The sequence below is a fragment of the Acomys minous genome (assembly GCF_964271855.1).
Source record: "Acomys minous genome assembly, chromosome: 14".
Taxonomy (NCBI): Eukaryota; Metazoa; Chordata; class Mammalia; order Rodentia; family Muridae; genus Acomys; species Acomys minous.
This window is the reverse complement of record NC_140496.1, coordinates 40,155,861-40,177,073: the sequence shown is the minus strand read 5'-3', so window position 1 is coordinate 40,177,073 and position 21,213 is coordinate 40,155,861. Positions and strand designations below refer to the sequence as shown.

At 45.0% G+C, this 21,213-nt stretch overlaps 1 protein-coding gene and 1 long non-coding RNA gene across 11 annotated transcripts in view; one reads left to right on the top strand and one right to left on the bottom strand.

The window, feature by feature from the left end:
- LOC311583498 (uncharacterized protein) overlaps nucleotides 1-21,213 on the top strand; it is a 78,068-nt gene that overhangs the window by 4,650 nt on the left and 52,205 nt on the right. The window lies entirely within an intron of this gene.
- Nucleotides 749-19,830, bottom strand: LOC311583503. The gene is made up of 3 exons (XR_014774550.1): nucleotides 19,763-19,830; nucleotides 15,593-15,679; nucleotides 749-1,570 (listed from the first exon to the last, which is right to left on the bottom strand). It is a non-coding gene; the product is annotated as an uncharacterized lncRNA (long non-coding RNA).

The window sequence follows — 21,213 nt, the reverse complement described above, 5'->3', positions numbered from 1 at the left end:
CATAAGCAGTCGTGCACCCCGCGTGTACACACCCCTCCGCTGAGCCACCCTTCCTGGCTCTGCTCTTGCCCTGACAGCTGATCCCACAACCTCCAGTTGGTTTTGGCCAATGAGAGATACTAGAAAGAGATCAGAGGTGGGTGGGAATAATCTGAGGTGTCTGCCTACACTCTTCCTAGTGCAGCCAGGGAGTATGGCGGAAAAATGATCCGGCAAGATCCAGGCTCTGGTGTCAGCCCCTTCCCAGGGCCCTGTCTCCTCTCTAGAGCACCAGTGTGCTCTGGGAACACTCTTCTGTCTGATGTCTGGGTTCTCAGCATCTGCTCATGAGTTCTAACCCTGCCAACACCTGTTTGGTAAAATCTCTCCATTTCACCCAAGTCTGGTTCCTTTCCTGCTGTGATCCCACAAACTTGCATCGGTATATAATCTTATGTCCTAACAACCAATACATTTAATATGTGCTATTCTTTTGTAGGACCATTAATTATAGACAAATGGGTATGTATTAAATGCTGATTTACTACAAATTTAGGTCAGCTGCATGATGTACCAAAGCCAAATACTTCAAATTAACAAATGAAAGTCATGCAGTTTTTAAAACATTAAAGTAAAATTAAGAATACATTTTAAGTTAGCCAATGCTGAATCCCATAGTACAGCTTGTGTGTCCCCACAACACAGACAGACATTAGTGTCTTGGGAAGCCATAAAGCTATCTTGAGTATCTAAAATATGAAGACCTTACCAAATGTCTTGATTGTTGAAAAAGCATGACAATTCTTGCTGCTCGGTTTTTAAGCTTGTAAACTTTTATCTGTGTCTAGTTTAAACAAATAAGAATTTTATTGTTATTGCATAAAATAGGTGATGATTTAGATTTTAGAGTAACAGATTGGAAGCAAGCTATAATACAATATATTTCAATATTTAGATACTTATAAGGGGATCCTTTTCATCAGCCATCTAAGTTAACTGTGCATTTTATAACTGTTGTTTGCATTGCTTGAGCTTCTTGCCAAAACAGAAAATGCAAGGCAATTAGGAGGTAACCTTTGACAAATAAGCTCTCTGCACATAGTCATGAAGGCTAGAACAAATTCAGCAAAAACACTGCTCGGAGCTAGTGCTCCCAGACTAGAGCAAGCTGGCTGGATTTCTCATATCACCTTGTAATGACTCTGTAAATAAGTATGGATGTATCACAATTTATCTGATTTCCACGCCATATTAAAAAGCAAAAATTTCCCAAGTGTTTCTTTTACTTACTCAGCCACTATGAAACCAGTGCCAATATGTAATGCATCAGCGTTATCAGGATGCTAGGCTTGTGTTGAGGTAAGGTCCCTGTAGCTGTTTTAGGTAAGACCTAGACTTTGGAGTGCCTTGAGCCTTCATTCTCACTGAGTCGTCTGCCTCGGGCTGCGCAGCACAGTGCCTTCTCTGTAGTGATTCCAGAACCAGGACGTCAGGAACAGTGAGTGGAGTCTCCTTCCTGCGCTCATAGGCTGCCGTCTCACCAGCTGCCGCCTCTCTGAAACAAGTGGTAAGTGTCTGCCTAAGAGGTTGACTATGGAGATGGAACGAGAGAATCCACGCTGTTAGCTGGCCGTAGCTGAGAGCTGTCCCCGGCCCCCAGCACCCCAAGTCCATCCCTGCTGCCCCATGCATGCTCCATATTTCCTGAAGCCAGATCAGTTGAGTTCACTCTTGGCCAGCTTTTCTTCTCTGGTATATGAAAGTTCAGACAATGTCTTTCTTTAGTAGCAATACATAGAAAGAGTGGAGTATTTGACCTTCAAATTTAGAACAAAGGCTACCTGTGTGCTTAGTTACAATGTGTACATAACTGGCAGTTTCACAAACCATAGATCCTTTTTTTTCTATATTTATTTAACAAATGTGTATTGACCAACATATTATTACTGTGAGGACTGGACATTTGTCAGTGAACAACAACATCTGATTTTATAGCAGTCATGTTTTTTTCCTTGTAAGTGTATCCCTGGCACAAATGGTGACTTGTTCCTCATGTTGCAGATCAGACTGACCACCTAATCCAGGCTGCCACATAATTATGACAGCCGTAGGTTTTTGGTTTTGTTTTTGTTTTTTCAGTTGAAGCATCCTTAAAGAGATACTTTACAAGCCAAGATTTGACTGTTTTGTAGATGACATTTAATTTTTTTTGTTGTTGCCATTTCTAACTAGGGATTTAATTGGGAAATCAGCATTATAAATTTTATGTTGTCGTTTTCATTTTTAAGTTTAAGCAATTTCAAGGATTGTGGGTCCGGCTGCCTGCAAATTAAAGATCTTCATCTTTAATGGTTGTGGTTGTGATATTGCATTTGTACATCCTGCCATTGCAGAGTGGTTTCCTGGCCTTTTGTCTGTGGGAAGTATCTCCTTAATAAATTTAATGTGCCCTTGCTTTTTTATAAAGATTTCATTTATTTATTGTATATGAGTGCTCTATTTGCATGTACACCTGTTATGCCAGAAGAGGACATTAGATCACATTACAGATGGTTGTGAGCCACCATGTGGTTGCCAGGAATTGAACTCAGGACCTCTGGAAGAGCAGACAGTACTCTTAAACTCTGAGCAATCGCTCCGGCCCGTATGACTTGTTTTTAAGATCTTCCATTTAAAGTGTGCTCTGAGAAGGAAATATGGTACCCATGTATAAGATCAGGAAAAGGATGTAAAGAGACTCTATGGAGACCGCTGCTCAGCATTCATCATTTAGTCAGGAAGCCACACCTTGCCTATCTGACCTCTCCGCATCCCTATGAGACCTCATGCTCATTATACGTGGCATCTCCTATGTCCCATAGCTGGGGCCACTGCATGGTCTTGTTCTGCCTTCCTGCAGATGGACCCTCTTGGCCTCACCCCCTCACTTCACATGTGTGGAAGGGAGGCCTTGGCATTATGTTTGTGTAAACAGAGAACTCACTGCATCTCCTGCATCTTCATAAATGGCTTCTTATATTATGCTGGAAGAGGAGTTCTTTAAATAGAATATTCTCCTGTGGAAATTGCCTACCATGCTGAGTACACCTTTCAAAAGGTGAGGCTAGAATCTAGGGTGCGTCCTCAGCATTGCCCAGAAGCTAAGTGCCATCTCTGGGGTATCCAAACCAAATTTATAGCAGTTCATTAGTGCCAGGGATCATGAAAAGCATGGCTCATCATTATCGTGGAGACAGAGCTCAGATGAGGCTCCAAAGATGGAGTCCTGTGAAGGGTTCTCCCGTGTTCTAGAGAAACCCACGTGCCTGTTTTGAGCCCAGTTTTCTTTAGAGCATATGTCTTGCTGAGCAGCCAAAAGGATGTTTATATCCTAGTCACTTGGCACAAAGTCTGACGCTGCTTCAGGGAGATTCATTTCAGACCTAAAGGATGTAGCTAGAAATAAAATAAAATAAAATAAAAATATAAGGTTTGGTAGGTACAAGAACTGGACCTACTTTAGTTCTTCTCTTTTATTGCTAGATGAAACTTTTTTTTTTAGCTAGAAGATAAATAGGGAGGCCTAAATCGGTTTGGTTATTCCCACCCTGTTCTAAATGAAAGCAGGCTTGCTGTTGTCCACAGAGATGAGAGGTATCTGGGACTCCATGATGTGACCAGTGCCTAAAGAATTATTCCAATTATAGGAAGTTGCCCTATGTTCCTGGGACAATTTCCAAGTGATTGCTCATGAAAAGTCTACTTGGTATTAATCAGAGTATCAGAATGCATCTAAAGGAAGTACAGTGTTTCTGTTAGCTCTTTCTGGAAGAACGCTGGTAGAGCAGGGAGCAATATAATGGTCTTTACTAGCATGGACTAGGATTGTGTCCTGTGTAACTCTGGGCTGTGTCCACTCCCAAACCTCAGCAATTGTGTCTTAATCCTGTGTTCTTAGGTACCTAAGAGAGGGTTGATAGTATTAAACTTCACATAATGTCTGCTGGTACTATCCAGGCATTCCCGCCCCCCGCCCCCCCCCATCTCTTTCAGCCTTGCAAACCAGGCAGGACGATACACATGGCAGTGCTCTCAGGCCCTTGTCCTCTCTCACCAATAAACAATTCATAATTAGAAGTAGAAATCTTCTCTTCCCAGCACAGACACATGTCTTTCTCTTTTGTAGGTGACGATTAATGTCTCAGAAACTAGGATGGCCCCCCCCTTTTTAAAATGAGCACTGCTCTAACCAAAGCATCATTTTGTAGGGTGGACTCAGGGTTGCAAATCTAAGAAAAGCATCAAGTTAATTCCACTGGGAAAGCTATTCAAAAGACACACTCAGAGCCCACACAGGCCCATATATACTTGGATAGAATTAAGTAGTATATTTGAGATTCAGCAAAGCCAAGCAATTGCCTGCATTTACAGAGTACTAGCTACCAAAAACCAGTGTGCCTTCCACATACAGATTCACACTCACCCAACACAAGGGCTTGGGGTGCTTTTTAATACCAGAGTCTGGGTACATAAAGGTGGTATGGCTAACGTATCACTTGCACAAGCCTTGCAGAGCTGGGGTGCTTTTCCATCTCCTCCCTCTAAAGTGTATTCACTTCCTCTTGCAGCACTGTCTCTCAGGAAAGTAAACCTGCCTCAGGCTCAAGTCCTGGCTGGCTCTGACTTACCCTTAAATGTGATACCTTTTCCTTCTAAGCAACGTTGTTTAACTTGAAATTCTTTGTTGGTTGTTGTTGTTGATGATAGTGGTGGTGGTTTCAATAGCATGCATGCATGCATACATACATACATACATACATACATACATACATACATACATACATCTGCCAAAGACAGAGTATTGGCTTGCCTGTACCATACAGTGATTTCTATAGCTGTGGCAGGACAACAATTATATTTCTAATCTTAAAAAATATTGGAGTGGGGAGCTCAGTTGGCAAAGGGCTCAGCTTGCAAACATAAGCAACTGAGGTCCCCAAAACACAGGTTAAAAAAACAAACAAGAAAGAAAGAAGGAAGGAAGTCAGCCAGCCAGCCAGGTGTCGTAGTACACGCCTTTGATCCTTACACTTGGGAGGCAGAGGCAGGTGGATCTCTGAGTTTGAGACCAGCCTGGCCTACAAAGTGAGTTTCAGGACAGCCAGAGCTATTACACAGAGAAACCCTGTCTCAAAGGGAAAAAAAAAAAAAAAGGAAAGAAAGAAAGGAAAAAAGTCAATAGAGCAATGGTACACATGGAGGAGGTGAGAACTGTTGAGTCTCTGGGACTTGCTGGTCAGCCAACCTAGAATCCTTTGAAAGTTCCAGGCTAGTAAGAAGCTCCATATGAATGAATGAATGAATGAATGAATGAATGAACGAACGAACGAACAGTGAGCAGCACCACAGCATAATAGTTGAAGTTACCCTCTGGCACATGCAGGCACACACACACACACACACACACATATGCGCGCAGGGATGCATAAAAAAGAGGAAGTCAAAAGAAGAAACTAAAAGCAGTTATGTGATACTTTTGCCATCTGACATTTTGTCTGCTGGGGGATGTGTTATACTAATCCTGCACTATTTAACATCTCAGCTTTAATCTCTTCCTGCATGAAGGCAGAGTCTAGAAGCTTGTGTCTGGCTGTAACGTAATGAGAGGACATTTGTTTTTCTAGTAGTTAACAATATTCCAGCTTCCATACAGGGGAAATCTTACTGTATACTGTGCTGCAGCGTGGTGCCTAGTGATAGATCCGATAATTTACTAATATGACATATTGATTTACTTTGCAAGACATATTAATAGCAAAATAAGAAGTAACGTCATTAAACTGAAACTTTTTGATGTTTCAGTGTGCAAAGTGAGCAGCTGAGTTTAAATGTATACATCGCACGTTTTCCTATCCAACTGGGAATTTAATGGGATTTGATGAGTTAATAAATTTGTGGAGCATTTCTGTTTTCCTACCACTTTAAAGATTTAACATTTCCAATTTTTAAGTCCCCCTTTGCTGAAATGCGCCCCTGTTTTTTCCTGTGACTTTAATGGAAAGTTCTCCATCGCTCCTCCTCCTCACCCATCACTGCTCTCGTGCTTTCAACATGTTCTACGACAACAGAGTGATGGGCTTGGCTGTTCTTGACATATCTTCCCCCAAAGAGCTTTATTTTATAAATTCCAATCTCATCTTCCTAAAGCCATCCTAAGAATATCAGTTCCCCTCCTGCAGCATGAAAAATTGGCATTTTAAAAAGTGTGCCATGACCATTGTACATTACTCATAGAAGTGAGTGGCACACAAGATACTTACAAGATCCTTTACATATGTCTTATCTATCTCATTTTATTTTTAAAATGCATTTGCTAGGTGGGTGTGTTGACTTAAGTCCCAGCACTTGGAAGACTGAGGCAGGAGGATGGCAAGTTTGAGGCCAGCTTGTGATATACAGACCCTATCTCACAAACACGAAGGCTAGAGATGTAGCTCATGGTAGCCCGCTGGCCTAACATGTGATAAGCCTTGGGTTAGGTCACCAGCACTGTCACCAAAATGAACAAGATGCATCTGTCCCATTGTCATATATCAGCAGACACCTTAGCCGGAAGAAACCATAGTAAGGATACCTCTCCCCTTGCGTGTCTGTATGTCAGTGTTTGCATTAGTGTGGCGGCCCAAGGTTGACAGTGGGAATCTTCCTTCATTGTTTGCCACCTTAATCACTGAGGCCAACTCTCATTTGAAACCAGAGCCCACCAGTATGGCTGGTCTGACTAGCCAGCTTGCTCTGGAGAGCCCATCTCCGACTTCGGGAGCTGGAGTTATAGGTGAGCCGCCACACCCACCAGGGCCTTGCATGGCCTCTGAGACCTGGCCTGCAGTCCTCACACTTGAGGGCGGGTTCCTTAAGTTCCAGGAGGATGCTTTTGAACAGTGGGCAGTGTCTTCGTGTAATTTCCTGTCACGCATACTATTGATTTGCTAATATCAAGCCACTTACTTATGAACTAATAGCATAAAGAAAAGAAAATGATGAAGGTGTTTTTAATTAACTTAAACCACATGATTTGACAATGAAATGTACCTAAAGTAATATTGTTTTTCTCTCACTCAGTGTTTCTTGCCATATAAAGTTGATTTTTCTCTGAATTTTATACCAACAGATAAAACTTGTAGTGACTCTACAAGTTTAATAGACCTTGAAAATGCATGTCTGTTCTGCAGCTAGCACGCCAGTTTTAGCTTCTTTATGAAAAAAAAACTTGTCAACTAACAAAATCTGGTATCTGGTGATTCAGACGCCATTAGAATCAAATAATTGAGAGCTAGAACTAAATGGTAGGCCTCGTGGCAGCTCACCGTTCACTAAGCAAGTGTTAGACTGAGTAAACAGAGAGAAGCGACCGTGTTTACATTGATAAAATCGAGCTATCACTATCCAGAGGGGCTCCAGACTCTCGCAGCCAGCAGAGTTTATCTCGGTGTGCTGAATACCCACACAATACTCTATATTTGCATACAGCTTTTGGTAGCTAGTACAATAAATATGGTGCTTAATTCTCCATGTGCATTATTTCAATTAACTGTAGGAATAATCTTATGAACTAGGTACATTTATCTCATTTTGTAGATGAGGAAATGAAGAACAAATAAAATGTCTTACATCCCACAGGACGAGTTGAGTAGACATTGCTGCGTGCTCGACTCTGAAGGCTGTGTTCGTGGCTCGTCACAACACACAAGCCAAGCTGTGCCCACATAAGCCTTCCTGCCAACACCACATCACACATAGGATGGGTTATATTATCTCTGTTACAAATGGCAAAAGCAAGCTCTGGAGGCTTCCGGAGACCCACCCAAAGTTGTAGGCTAGTGAACAGTAGACTGGGGCTATCTGTGGTCTTGACAGTCTCCGGGGAGGGGTCCTTCCCAGACCACTAACGCCCCTGTTTCCTTGTGGGCTGGAGATGCTGTGTTAGGTCCAGTTCTGTCTCTGGTTTGGAATGAGCACTCTGTGGACCTCCTTGGCCACAGTCTTCTCCCCATCGTGCCCACTGCAACAGGGACGGAGTCTGATCCCTCCACTTATGGCCTGTCTTTGTTCCCATCTCCACCTTAAGTACCACAACACGGAGTGCTGGCAAGGTGGGAAACAAAGGATTTGTCTCGGTCACCGTGAGCTTCCCCTTCTCTGGCTTCTGGACACCGAGCACATGCTTTCCAGCCTCTGTAGTTCATTAGTACCTTGTGTTCTAAAGCGCCTCCCCACCATAAAAATAGAAAACGATCTGTGAGTCATTTACACTTTAGCTTGAATGTGCTTTCGTGACATTCCCAAGGCTATTTGTGCTTAACTCCTTTCTTCCAACTGCAGAGTGAAGGTCTCTGGACTGTCCTGGCTCCTTCGACAGGAAGGAGGAGCTAGGAATCATTGGCCTGGACATCAGACCACTAGAGACCTACTGCCTGTAAATGCTTTCACAGCTGTTGTTGTGTGCCTGGCATCCAGAGCAGCCTTTGCTGAGCAGCGGATTCTCAGCCTAGGTTCACTCCATCTCCCTCTCTGCTCAAGTCAGTTAGATTCTTGCCCTCCTCCCCTTTCCAATTTTTCTGAGACATTTTTCATCTTGGTAGTGATCGCATCTTGGATTTTTTCCTGTGTCCTGCAGCATGGTGACTCAGGAACAGCTACAGGCTTAAAATATAGCCCTTCTTCTATCTACAACCACCTGGTACCCAGAGAAACCAGATGTGACTGGCTTGTGCTCTCGCTCTGCCTCATGTAGTTGGTCAACTACGTGTGTGTGTGTGTGTGTGTGTGTGTGTGTGTGTGTGTGTGTGTGTGTAAGATCACATGCACCATGCATATGGAGTTGGAAGCACCCATGAGATGTGTATTGGTTAACTCTCTCAGTTCTGGAGCAAAATGTCTGACATAAATAACCTAAAAAGAGAAAATATTTGTTTAGCTCAGAGTTTTAAAGGTTTCAGTCGGCCAGGCGTGGAGAGCATGGCAGAGCAATGACATCATCGTAGACAAAAGGCAGAGAGAGGAAGAGGCAATAATGTACCCACAGCGGTCTAGTTCTTCCAGGCTCTGTCTCCCACTTCCCAATAGTGACATCAGCTGGGGACTAAGTGTCTAGCACATGCCTGTAGGTGACCTCAGAGTCAAACTATAGCCCGGGGAATGCCTGAGAAATGCCCAGAAACCTTGTGAGGCCTTCAGTTCATCTATCAAGTACCATCAACATATAGTTCATGTTGTCCCCCAGAAACCAACAGAAAAGAGGATGCTAGTGCACAGTTCACTTGGGAGATGATGCCACAAACAGAGGGATGCATCCAGCAGAAGGTGGCTGTCCTGGGGGAACATAGAAGGCAGGCAGACGTCAGGATCTCTGGGAGTCTGAGATGCAGGCTGGATAAAGACGTTGTTATCCACAAGCTCCCAGCATTTGGTAGGGGTTAGTTCCTCTCAGTTCCGTTGTGCTGATACTGAGCCATCAAACTCCTTTTAATTTCATCAAAGTCTTTCAGACAAGATCTAGAAACTAGAGACAGGCATTGCCGGCGCCGATGGAGGAGCAAGGTTTGAAGGCCGAGGACCGCTCCCATGTGCTTTCTCTAGAACCTGTAGCAAGAGCATCCTCAGTGAGGGCTTCTGCAGCAGCGCATTGGGGCGAGTTGGATCCTTTGTGTCTCCTGAGCAGCCCATCACTTCAGACTGTGGTGCGGCAGGGACTAACTAGCAGCTAAGAAGGAAGGAGAAGTACCAAGCAGTTCATTTGGTAAACACGAGTCCTGCACTCACTGGTGTGAACCGCCTGTTACCAATGCTGATTACAGTGCTGCCTAAAAATGATTACGCATGCCATTAAGTGTGCATCAGATTAACTTTGCCGTGCAGTTCACAGCTACGCTGTTTGATTCATATGTCCAGCCTTCATAATTTATCACTCGTGAAGCATGGTTATGACTTCAGAACAATCTCCAAGACGGCGTTGGCTTGGTTGGTTTGATGAGTATGGGGCTCATCATAGGTACAGTTTCTCTGTGGAGGAGACTGTCCGCCATACAAGTCAGTAGTCATCAGCTGCGCCTCCAGGGACAAGACAGTTTCACTTGCCTAAGCAGGTAGCTCAGAGGTTACGTCCCTCTGCGTGATTTGATCACTGGCTGATGCAACTGACCCTTACTTGAACCAGTCTTGCATTGTGCCGGGTGCTGTGGATTTGAACCTGATTCTGCCCTTGCAGTTCATGGCCTGGCAGAGAATCACGCTTATTCTATAGATGATTACTAAAGAATGACGTGAGCAGAAGCCGGATACGGTACTGCACACCTGTTATCCCAGCATCTCATTACTTCAGAGTCTAAGGTCAAAAGAGTTTGAGACCACCCTGAGGCATATGTGTAGTGACAGTGCTGGGATTTCGATTTCTTTAAAAGGTACATAAATATTATAAGAATGTGGGGTTTTTTTAATCCCAGGAGTGGGGATGTGGGGCTGCTTCAGACTGCAGCAGCTGACTATGATTTGCCTCGGGCTCTAGCAGAGGCATGGTTTTGCCAGCTGCAGATTGTGTGATGTTTGGAATTCTGGGAACTTTTCCCTCCCTCCCTCTCGCTCTCTCCCTTATCTAGTGATAGGGAGTGAAAGGAAGGGAGGATAATGAGTAGGAAAAAAGAACCCTCTAAGTAGCAAAGGTCAGCTACAAGTAGCACCTCAACATGGAGTTCAGAAGGTAAGGATAAAAGTGGGACATTTGATTTCAAATGCCATAGATGAAATGGCAGAGGACCAAGGAATTTTTTTAAGAGGCCAGAAAAAAGTTTATTGTGACTGCTACCGATGGGATAAAGTATTTCCTGATTTGTTCCCAGAGAGGATTTTTCTGTTTGTTTGTTTTTCTTTTTCTTTTTGTTTTTTGTTTTTATATATATTTTGTTTTTAAAAAGTTTGAAGGACTGGCTACACATATGTAGTAAGAAACTTCTCAAAAATAAATAAATAAAAAGCAGACCAGAGCAAAAGTAAGTAAAGAAGTACACATCTTGTTTCCCTAGGTGTGGAAGAACAAAATTGCTACTCAGTTTCCAGAAAATGTCTGCAGAGCAGCCAACCATTTTGTTTTTAGAAACAAGGAGCATCACAGGGTATCTACTGCTGTGAGGCCTTAGCTTTTGCACTGAGAACTTCCTGAAGTTACTTACTGGTAAAGTCTAAGGGCTTCCTTTTGTTAAGTACACTGTGGTTGCACTTTTTAATCCAAGTTTTAAAACACCTCCCGATACTTCGCAAAGAGCTACCGCAAGAGCTTCACTGCTGCAGCAAAGGCAGATGCCCTCCACATGGAACAAGGGTTAGCAGTCTCACAGACAGAGCCGTGTATGCTCTTGAAGTTTACAAGTTCACATGAAGAGAACGCCCGAGTCAAAGCCAGGTAGACTAAGGAAAGGGCTAGTGAGATGCAGGACCAGAAACCTGAGGTCTCGGGGGCGGGGCAAACGGTGGGTAGGCGAGATAAGCCCAACCTTGTCACACTGAAACCATCCCATAAAAAAGTTAGTGTGAAGATAATTTAAAGAGTCTATGTGCCATCATTCCCAACTGCCAACCTAGGAACATGCCAGGTGCCCATGCAGCTTCAGATCGTGATAAACCCAGTGTTCATAAAGTGACCTGTAAATGGCAGGCATGGTTTGAAGGGACTTAATCATTGACTCTGAGTGGAGCAAGGGTCAGAGACAAATACCAGCTTCCAGAAAATGAGGGTCAGGACTTCCCTGGCGTTACAAAGGACCTGGGTGTGCCTGAAGTCAGCGCCCTTTCCCCTCCTGTCCTAACTGCTTGGTATTCCGTATATGTGTTACTGACATGCTCCACACACACTTCACGCCAGAATATCAGAGAGCCATGCTGTCACTCCACCCTCATGAGGCACAGCTCTCTCCCTCATCTAAGACCTGGGCTTTGCATTTCAGCCCTACAGCTCTTCAGAAAACCCAGCAGCTTTCTCACCTCTAGTTCAAAGTCTCTTCTCTGAGCCCAGCTGGTGACTCCCTTGCTGCCCGAGCTCAGTGGTAAAGCTTGGTGCATTCTCCCTGCCTCCCCTCCAGGGTCCTCCACTTTCCTGTCCCTCCAAAGCCACCATCATTCTTAGGATGCACCTGGCACAGTCCCACCAATAATACTCACCTGTGCCTTCCCTCTGCCCAGATCATGGCCTCTCTGAAATGTTCCAAACCCTTCCTCCAGCTCTGACCACACCTGGGTCTAAACTCCAAATGTCAAGATCCATCCGGATGTTTATCATGTTGGTTATAGATGCTGACATGTCATCTTGCATAGCTTTGTAGCACCTAGCACAGTAACTGAATATGTAAGAGAGGCTCAAACAATGCATTTATTTTTAACTGTGCTATTTTGGGATGTTGGACTCTTGGCTTAGTCTTTATATCACTGGCCTTAGCTTCTAGCTGTACAATAGCTGTGGCTTATCTGAGCTGAAAAGGGAAGGAGACTTTTGTATCTCAGAAGGAGCCAGGCAAGGTATCTCTTCAGAGGACGAGTACTGGGTCTTACTCACTCATGGGTCTGACACGTGATCTGTCACTCCCTCTGGACACCGACCTGGGCTAGCTTGTTGCCAGCAAATCCCATTCAACACGGGATCCTTTCTTGCCTAAAATTATGCCAAGACTCAGGCCATCTGATGGTTGAGCCTGGATCATGTCTGACCCCCAAGCTTCAAGAAAGGCTGGGAGAGTGAGCCTCTGCCTTCGACAGGATTGCTTGGCAGTCCCCAGCAATACTCATGGGGCAAGGAAGTCCTCAGACTATGGCCAGTCAGATGCTGGGCCATGCTTGGGGGGAAATGGCTAAGAGAGGGTGCAAAGAGAATGACCAGTGTGGCCACGCACAGTGGGACACACCTGCAGTCCCTGCACCTGGAAGGCCTAGGTAACAGAGGGAGACCCTGGGTGGCAGGGGGGGGGAGGGAGAGAATATGAATATGAATATGCCAAATGTCTACTAAACCTTCCTTTCAGGATACCTAAGCCTGAATAAAGAGCTCCCTCTAACACAGTTCTAGAAACTACCAGAAGGAAAACAAAAGTATGATGTTCAAATTAAATGGTTGGTGAAGGGAAACTTAAATAAAGGTGATGTTAGCCGAAGATGGGCAGACTGTGAAAGACCATAGGGACAGGCCCCACTTCAGAGTCACCACTGTGGAGACTCCAGCCACAAGCCTCAAGAGACAGGGGAAATCCTGGCTCCCAGATCTGGACTTGGGCTGCAGTGGTGTGTGGAAGGGACTGGTTTAAGGGCACAGTCCCCTAGCGGTCCCCTGGAGTAAAGACAAGAGAAGTGTACCTACTCAGGATTGGGGATGGGGGCTCCTTCAGTTCCTCTGACCCTGCTGAGGCTCCCATATTTCCTGGAGCTTCAGAGGCCATGGAGCCCATACTTGTAGGCTTTGAACTTTTACAAACCTACTTTATTTGGGATTCTTTAATGCCAACCCTCCCTTCCAACCCACCCACCCTAGATAGGAGAGAAAAGAGGTTAATGGAAATAGGAGAAGTAGACCTTTTTAGACTCAGTTCCTTGGAGCAATTCTGCTCGTTGTTGTCAGGATTTCAGCAGACCGTTAAACAGCAAACCAGCAATTCAGCAAAGGTGACTGCAAGTGCAGCAGCTGGAATCCGGAGCAGCAGCCAGAACTCAGAACTTCAAAGCGTTCTCTGGAGTATTTCTTTCTAAGAGTGTCTCAGAGTGGAGCAATGAACAGCCAAGTGATAGGAAGCGATGCCAAAACCAAAAGGCCAAGCCTCTGGTGTTGGGATCATATATATATTCACAGCGTCTGTACTAGGATGTGTATCAGCTGGCAAAGACCATGCCCCTGAAAGAGGCATTTCCTCTTCTAGAGGCCAAACACTACAAGTCTGTTTCCAGCGGACAAACACTGCACACCCTCACACAAGTCTGTTTCACATCCTACACTTGGGATCAAAACAAAAACATGTTTACATCCACTGTACATACTGGCTGCCCTACTGTCCCAGACTGAAGTACCAGCCATACCGACCAAAGGGGAAAGCCACCAGGAGAAACAAACAGAAGGCAGACATGTTACAATGAGGCTTGTGGGTGGACTACCAGCGCCTTTCTTTAGTCAGTGTCTGCTTTGGGGGTGTCCTTTTCAGTACCCCAGCAGACAAGATCAGCACCCTTCAAGTGTTCTGATGCCTTCATTTTAAGGACTATTTTCCCCCTTCTTTGCTACTTAGAATGTTCTAGTGTATAGCTCAACAACCTGTACCATTAAAGATGAGCAAATGTCAACTAGGCCATTTTCTTTTCTTTCCCAGGATTGTGAGAAAAGAATGTGCAGACACAGTGTCAAGAATCTTCTCAAATGTTGGTGCAGAAATCCCCTGTCCATCTTGTCTTACCCGTGTGGCCTCCTGTTGTCACTCCACCCATCCTTATTAGTGTCTAGCCTTTTAGAGGGGCAGATATAAGAACAGTCATTACAATAAGCTCCACGTCATTAACAGACATTGTAAGGCCCACGAAGGACCCAGAGACTCATACACTGCAGCTCTGGGTCCTTTTGAAGTACTCAGCAATGAATGCTTGGTCCCGGTTCACCATTTGATTGAGGAACATAATGTGTTCTTCTCAGAGAGTGAACACCAGCTATTGTCCCATAAACTGGTAGAATTACACTGTCACATGAAAAAAAAATCTAGATAAAAGAGCTTCTTGTTTCTCCTATTTAAAATGATGTTGATATAAATTCTTGTTTTTGAAATAGCAGGTAATGTTAAAAGTGCAAAGAGCAAGAGAGTATGCCCACCCGCAAGCCTATCCCACAATAACACTTAGCTGTGCGGCAGAAAGAGATGTTTTCATCTGTGTGACCATGTGCTGTCATACTGTGTCGTTGTGGTGCTGGGGTATCCCCCACCCCATCTCCTTTTTGTATGTGTGACCAGGGTCTTGCTATGTACCACAGGCTGGCCTTTAACTTGTGATTCTTTTGTCTCAGACCCTGTAGTGCTGGCATTAGGGTTATGTGCCACCATGCCTACCTGCTCCTTTAAAAAAAATTTTTTTTGAGACAGCATCTCACTGTGCTGCCCAGGCTGGCCTAGAATTCACTGTCTCCCTACCTCCCACGGCAGCCTCCCAATTAGCTAGGATTACAAGCACAACAACGACACCCATATGGAGGGTGGAATCTTGAGACAGTCTGTACACTCTGCTGTTCTTGTGAAGTCCAGGCCAGCCTTGGGGCAGCTGGCAGAGCAGAGGCTGCTTCTTGCTGAAAACAAACACTGCAAGGTGCAAGCCCGGGCTGTATCTCACAGCAGCCACCGCCAAAGCCCTTGTTCCCAAGTGGCTTCTGTCCCCTTAAGTGTTAGTTATACATACGCAGCTCTCCTGCCTACACAGGAACTTGGTTTATTATGTTAGAAAACATTTGGATGGAAGAATCTCCTGGTGCTGAGTACTTTAAAGTCCTACTGTGGCTTCTGGCATAACGTTTCATAGACATCAGTTGCTTAGAAGGAGGAGTCAAGAAATGAGTGTGACTGATGCTTACCCAGAACATGTTTCCAGTATCACCCCAAGCGTTCGGAGACTCCCACCTGGGTTTGCCAACCTTCAGAAGCCACTCAGGTACTTCGCCCTATGGTAGGACTAGTTCAGGCCATGTTGGTCCTCTTCACATGGCATCAGTGCCCCTCCTTGTGTCCTGATGGCCGATCACAGCACAGTAGAAGAGTGGGATCTGGGCTAACAGGCTCAGAAGGCTCACCAGGGACAAGCAAGGGAATTGTTCTTTGAAGACACCAGTAACCACAGGCTCACTGCTTAGCTCTCTTACAGGACCCTAACCCTCTGCAAAGACACCAGCATCCCACTAGGCTGAGCTCTTAGCTCTCCTTACATGACCCTAGCCCTCCTCTCCATTATGAGAAAGTATGATTTCTTCCACCCCTCTTCACTTAGTCACTGCTCTCAGTGTCTCCTTGGTGGAGCTCTCCCTGAGGGCTTGTCTATAGATCACTGGGCCTTACACTTCTCCTTAGGGCTGCTGCAGTTGGCCCCTGAACAGTTGTTTTTGCAGCATTTGCCTAATGTCTGTTTTCCTATCATAGGAGACCCATGAAGGCAGGAACCAGACCCATTATGTCTGGATACTTTATTCACCATTATGTCAACATTTTACAAGTACTGTATGATAAGTATGTGTTTTAAAATGCAGAGACGAAGTTAGTTAAAAGTCAGTTTGAGCTGCCTTTAAATTTATTCAGGGCTCCCACATTTACTCCCTACGCTAGTTACTTTTCTCTTCCCTATGACAAAATACCTGACAAAGGCAATTTAAAGAAGATTGGTTTTGCCTTGGGTTTGAAGGTACAATTTATCGTGGAGGAGAAGTCCTGCTGGCGGGACCATGAGGCGGCTGGTCACATTGCAGCCACAGTCAAGAAGCAAAGGGCCCACGCTTCCTCCTTCTCAGTCTGGAACCCAAGACTGCAGTGGAGTCATCCAGGGCGAGTCTTCCCTGCTCCGTTAAACCATTCTGGAAGCATCCTCAGAGACGCCCCCAGGAGTATTGTTATGGTTTTGCTGGAATCAGACAAGCTGACAGTGAGGAATAACCATCACACTGAGTAGGATTGTTTCCTGTTACTGGTTTGTTGTGAAATTTGCTGAATCCTACCTTTAAATGCATTTTGTACATACATGTACATTTTTTTAGTCGGCCCCCCTCAAATGTCCAGCTTTCATTTGTGCACTCAGCCTGCATTGCCCAGTAGCCAATTCAAATCTGCATGGCCCTTTCCTCATTGTGAAGCTTGTCCCCACTTTATAATTTCATTTGTAAATGAGCTAGTCCTTAGCTTCCTAACAAAATAACTCTTAATAATAGTAGTGGTAGCAGTAGTAGTAGTCGTCGTCGTCGTCGTCGTTGTTGTCGTTGTCGTCGTCGTCGTCATCATCATCATCATCATCATCCTAACAGGCCTGGTAGCACAGACCTATAATTCCAGCTGCCTAGGAAGCTGAGGCAGGAGGATTGCAAGTTCAAGATCTACTTGAGCTATAGAGCAAGTTCAAAGTTAGCCTGGGCAACTTACTAAGACCTTGTCTCAAAAAGAAAAGCAGTCAAGGGGCTGCAGATTAGCTCAGTTGTGAGTGCTTACCTAGCATGCAAGAGGCCTGTGGCTCATCCTCAGGACCACAGAAGACAGCCGTGATCTCGTCACCATTCCTTAAAGCGTTACCTAGGAGAGCCCTGGGGGAAGCTGAGCGTGACTCAGCATCAGCTCCGTGCATATGTCCTCTGGACTGCCTTTCCCCGTTGTTGGCTGTTGTTCAGTTGAGTTGGAATCTGAATCGGCCTGTATATTAATTACCATGTCTCCTAAGGCTCCATCCTTGTCTCCCAGTTTGGTGGTTCTCATCAGTGGAGTGGCAGTGCTGCCACTGGGGAAATGTAGCCTTCCCCTGGCCCCGCCCATGTGTCTCTGTTGCCTCTGAATTGTCTCTGATAGAAATTTGAATTATGTTGATCAGGGAAAGGGGCAGCAGTATTATTTATTTATTTATTTTTGTTGTTGTTGTTGTCCTTATTTCCCCCTCAAGAAAGGGTTTTTCTGTGTATCCCTGGCTGTCCTGAACTCATTTTGTAGACCAGGCTGGTCTCAAATTCAGCACCTGCCAGCCCAACACACAGGAGGCTGAGGCAGGAGGATGACAAGTTTGAGACTACCCTGGGCTACGGACAACATCCTGTCTCAATAAAGCAATAGCAAACAATAAACAGTTTGCAATGTCTTACAGCCTCTTTTTGTAGTAATATCTCCAGTTATTTATTAGGAGTTGTGAAAATGGTCTTTCTCCCCTGTCAGCTCTCTCTCCACTTGTCAACTACAGTGCTCTGTAGAGAGCACATTCCCCTTTCTACTGTCAGGAAAAGTCATGTTGGGAGGACGAGTATGTGTATTTTATTTCCTTTCACAAACTGGTTTTTGAAGTAATGAGTTGTTTCCTGGTATCCTTCAAAAATGACAAAGGAATGAATGAACGTGTTTGCTTTTATTGTTCATCTTACCAGTATTATGTTTTAACAATTTATTCATTTATTATATAGAGTGCTCTGCCTGCATGTACACCTGCAGGCCAGAAGAGGGCATCAGATCTCAGTATAGATGGTTGTGAGCCACCGTGTGGTTACTGGGAATTGAACTCAGGAACTCTGGAAGAACATCCAGTGCTCTTAACCTCTTAGCCATCTCGCCAGCCCCAGTATTATGTTTCAATATCTTTATGCATAGGCAACATTTATTTCTGCTTAAATTCTGTCCCTGGCTATTGGAAGTCGAAACTGGATAGTGTGCGCTGCCTGATTCTGGTGCCAGGCATGAAACTCTGGTCCTGACAAGAACATCAAATGCACTTAACTGCTGAGCCACTTCCCAGCCCCAGACCTCACATCCTCCAGTGGGAAGATTATTTTAGTAACCACAGTTGTGGTAGCAAAGGGAAAGGCTATTATTTACAGTGGACAAAGGTAGAAAATGTGTAAGTGGTTTTACTTTTTTGTTAGTTTGTTTTTCGAGACAGGGTTTCTCTGTGTAGCCTTAGCTGTCTTGGATTCGCTTTGTAGACCAGGCTGGCCTCGAACTCACATCGATCTGCCTGCCTCTGCCTCCCGAGTGCTGGGATTAAAGGCGTGTGCCCCCATGCCCAGCTGAGTGATTTTACTTTTTAAGAAAGGGATTAATCCATTCTACATGTAACTGGCACTTGGCGGAGTGGTGGCTTTGCCTAGCTTTGCAGACTTTGTGTCGTCTCCTGTGCTGGAAACCCTGGGTCCATGTCATGCCAGTGTCATTTACCAGTCGATGTCCTTTGCGTTGCTCAGAGCCTCGGGGGAATCACATACAGACCGTGGTTGGCTGATAAGACAGTGATACGAGTTTTCCCCATCCCTGTTTGTCAGCAGGCTGTGTATGGCCAGACCACCAACCGTTTACAGGGTGAGGTTCAACCCTTTCATTTTGCTTTACTTTTTTTTAGTAATGTTTTTTTTCAACTTTGAAGTACTTTTTAAATACAAAAGTGTCTTCATGATTACAAAGTCAAATCTATAAAACAACTGATATAACTGAGGTCTAGCATCCCTTCGTTTTCATTTTCTTTTCCTATGAAAAATTATCTTAAATGTGATGTATTCTTTTCCTTCTTGTGCCCGATAATGTTGGTGCACCCTAAGAGGGTAATGACACAAGTGCATGTAATCCCAACACCCAGAAGACAGAGGCAGGAGGATCAAGAGTTCCAGGCCAGTCTACACAGCTGCCAAGGGAGACCTGTCCCCAAAACCAAAACAAACTGCTGCCATCAAATGAGGCTTGCTGGTTTCTCCCACCCCCACCCCCACCCCCGTGGTGTCCTCTCCCACAGGTGGTGTGCCCTGAGGTAATGGCAGTCCTTCCTCCTAGCGGCTGCCTACCATCTGCCTTCAGACTAAATCCATCTGAGTCACTCCTCCCCTCAAAAGGCCCCACATAACGTGAGGGCCTACGTCATTTCCGGCACACAGATCTGTCCCCTCTGGCTTCCAACACCCTTATCTCTAAGCTCTCTCCTCCCTTCTTCATCTCCCCATTATTCTCCGGCTTCCAGACCGCTCTCCTCAGGACCTTCATACTGCCTACCGTGGGCTTCCTTCTTAGGATTCTCGGTTCCCACTCACCATCTTCAGGTCCTGGCCCATTGGCACCTTCTCAGAGAGCATCACATTTCCTGCTCCTAATGTTTCAGCCACCTGTTTCCATAGCACCCTTAACCTCCCATCATGCTCTGGGAAACTTACCCTAGGTACATTGGTGTTCTTTACTAGGATGGGACCCTTACCACCCCTGCTCACCCACTGCCTGCACACAGTAGGTAGTCCTTAAGTATTGAGTGAACGAAAGAACACTTTCTGAACTTCAGTTGAAAACTTACTAATCCATGAGCCAGTGTCACATCATTGAGAGCCACACTGACTGCATGGGCCACGGGAGAGTGAGGCGACCATGGCTTCCTCCTCTCCCATGTCCAGTGGCTCTGGAAGTAAGCAGTGCTGAGGGCCAAAGGCCCATGGCTGCCATCAGCCGGACAACCGGAAGGTGATGGTAATGGCTTGCTGCTTAGTTGCTCTTCTTTATGTTGATGTGAGCTCTACAGGAACTCACTGAGACATCTCTGTACAACCCGGCAAGGGTTGTATGCTTTCTCCATTTTAGAAATAAGCCAATGAAGTATAAAAAGGTTCTTTTTAGTCACCTATGAGTAAACATTTCCTAAGTGGCCCAGCTTGATCCAGTCCCCATAGAGTTCATGGGCCCAAGCTTTAAGCCAGGCTATGCAGGGGGATGATGGCCATGCTCTTTGTCTGTGGCATTCAGCTCGGTACTCTTCCCACGAGTGACGACTGAGCACTTGATATGTGCTTGGTTGCCCTCAATTCCACTTTAATTGCATCTAGTCTTAACTCATTTACATTTAAACAAGAACACACTGGTACTATCTTGGACCACTCCACCACTGAGCTTTGTAGCCATGACTGGCAAAGCAGGAATTAGTCAGGTCTTTACTGTAGGTGTCATATCAACCCAGAGGTACAGCTTATTTCCAGGATTCCACGAAATGGCTCAAACCCATGAGCTTAGCATCCTCCAACAGTGTCATCCATAACTCAGGAGCGCACCACTCTAATCTCAACAGTGACACCCTGGCAGACTGCTGCCCACATGTGTATGCGCCTGTGTGTTGGGTGAAGTGAAGGCACAAAGCGTTCTGACTTCAGCTTGTCCTTTTTAAAGAGCATAATTGTGTACAATACAAATTGTTTAAAGTTACTCCAGAGCTGGAAAATGGCGTTGCAGGCTTGGCTGGGAACTACCAGCTGCATTTCTATTCATTTTTAAAACTACAATCTTTTTTTATTTTAGAAATTGAAATATATATTAATTTTTAAAAAGGGGAAAGACCAGTAAGACAAATTCTTTTGTTGTTGTTGTTTGTTTGTTTGTTTGTTTGTTTTTCGAGAAAGAATTTCTCTGTGTAGCCTTGGCTGTCCTGGACTCACTTTGTAGGCCAAGCTAGCCTCGAACTCACAGTGATCCACCTGCCTCTGCCTCCTGAGTGCTGGGATTAAAG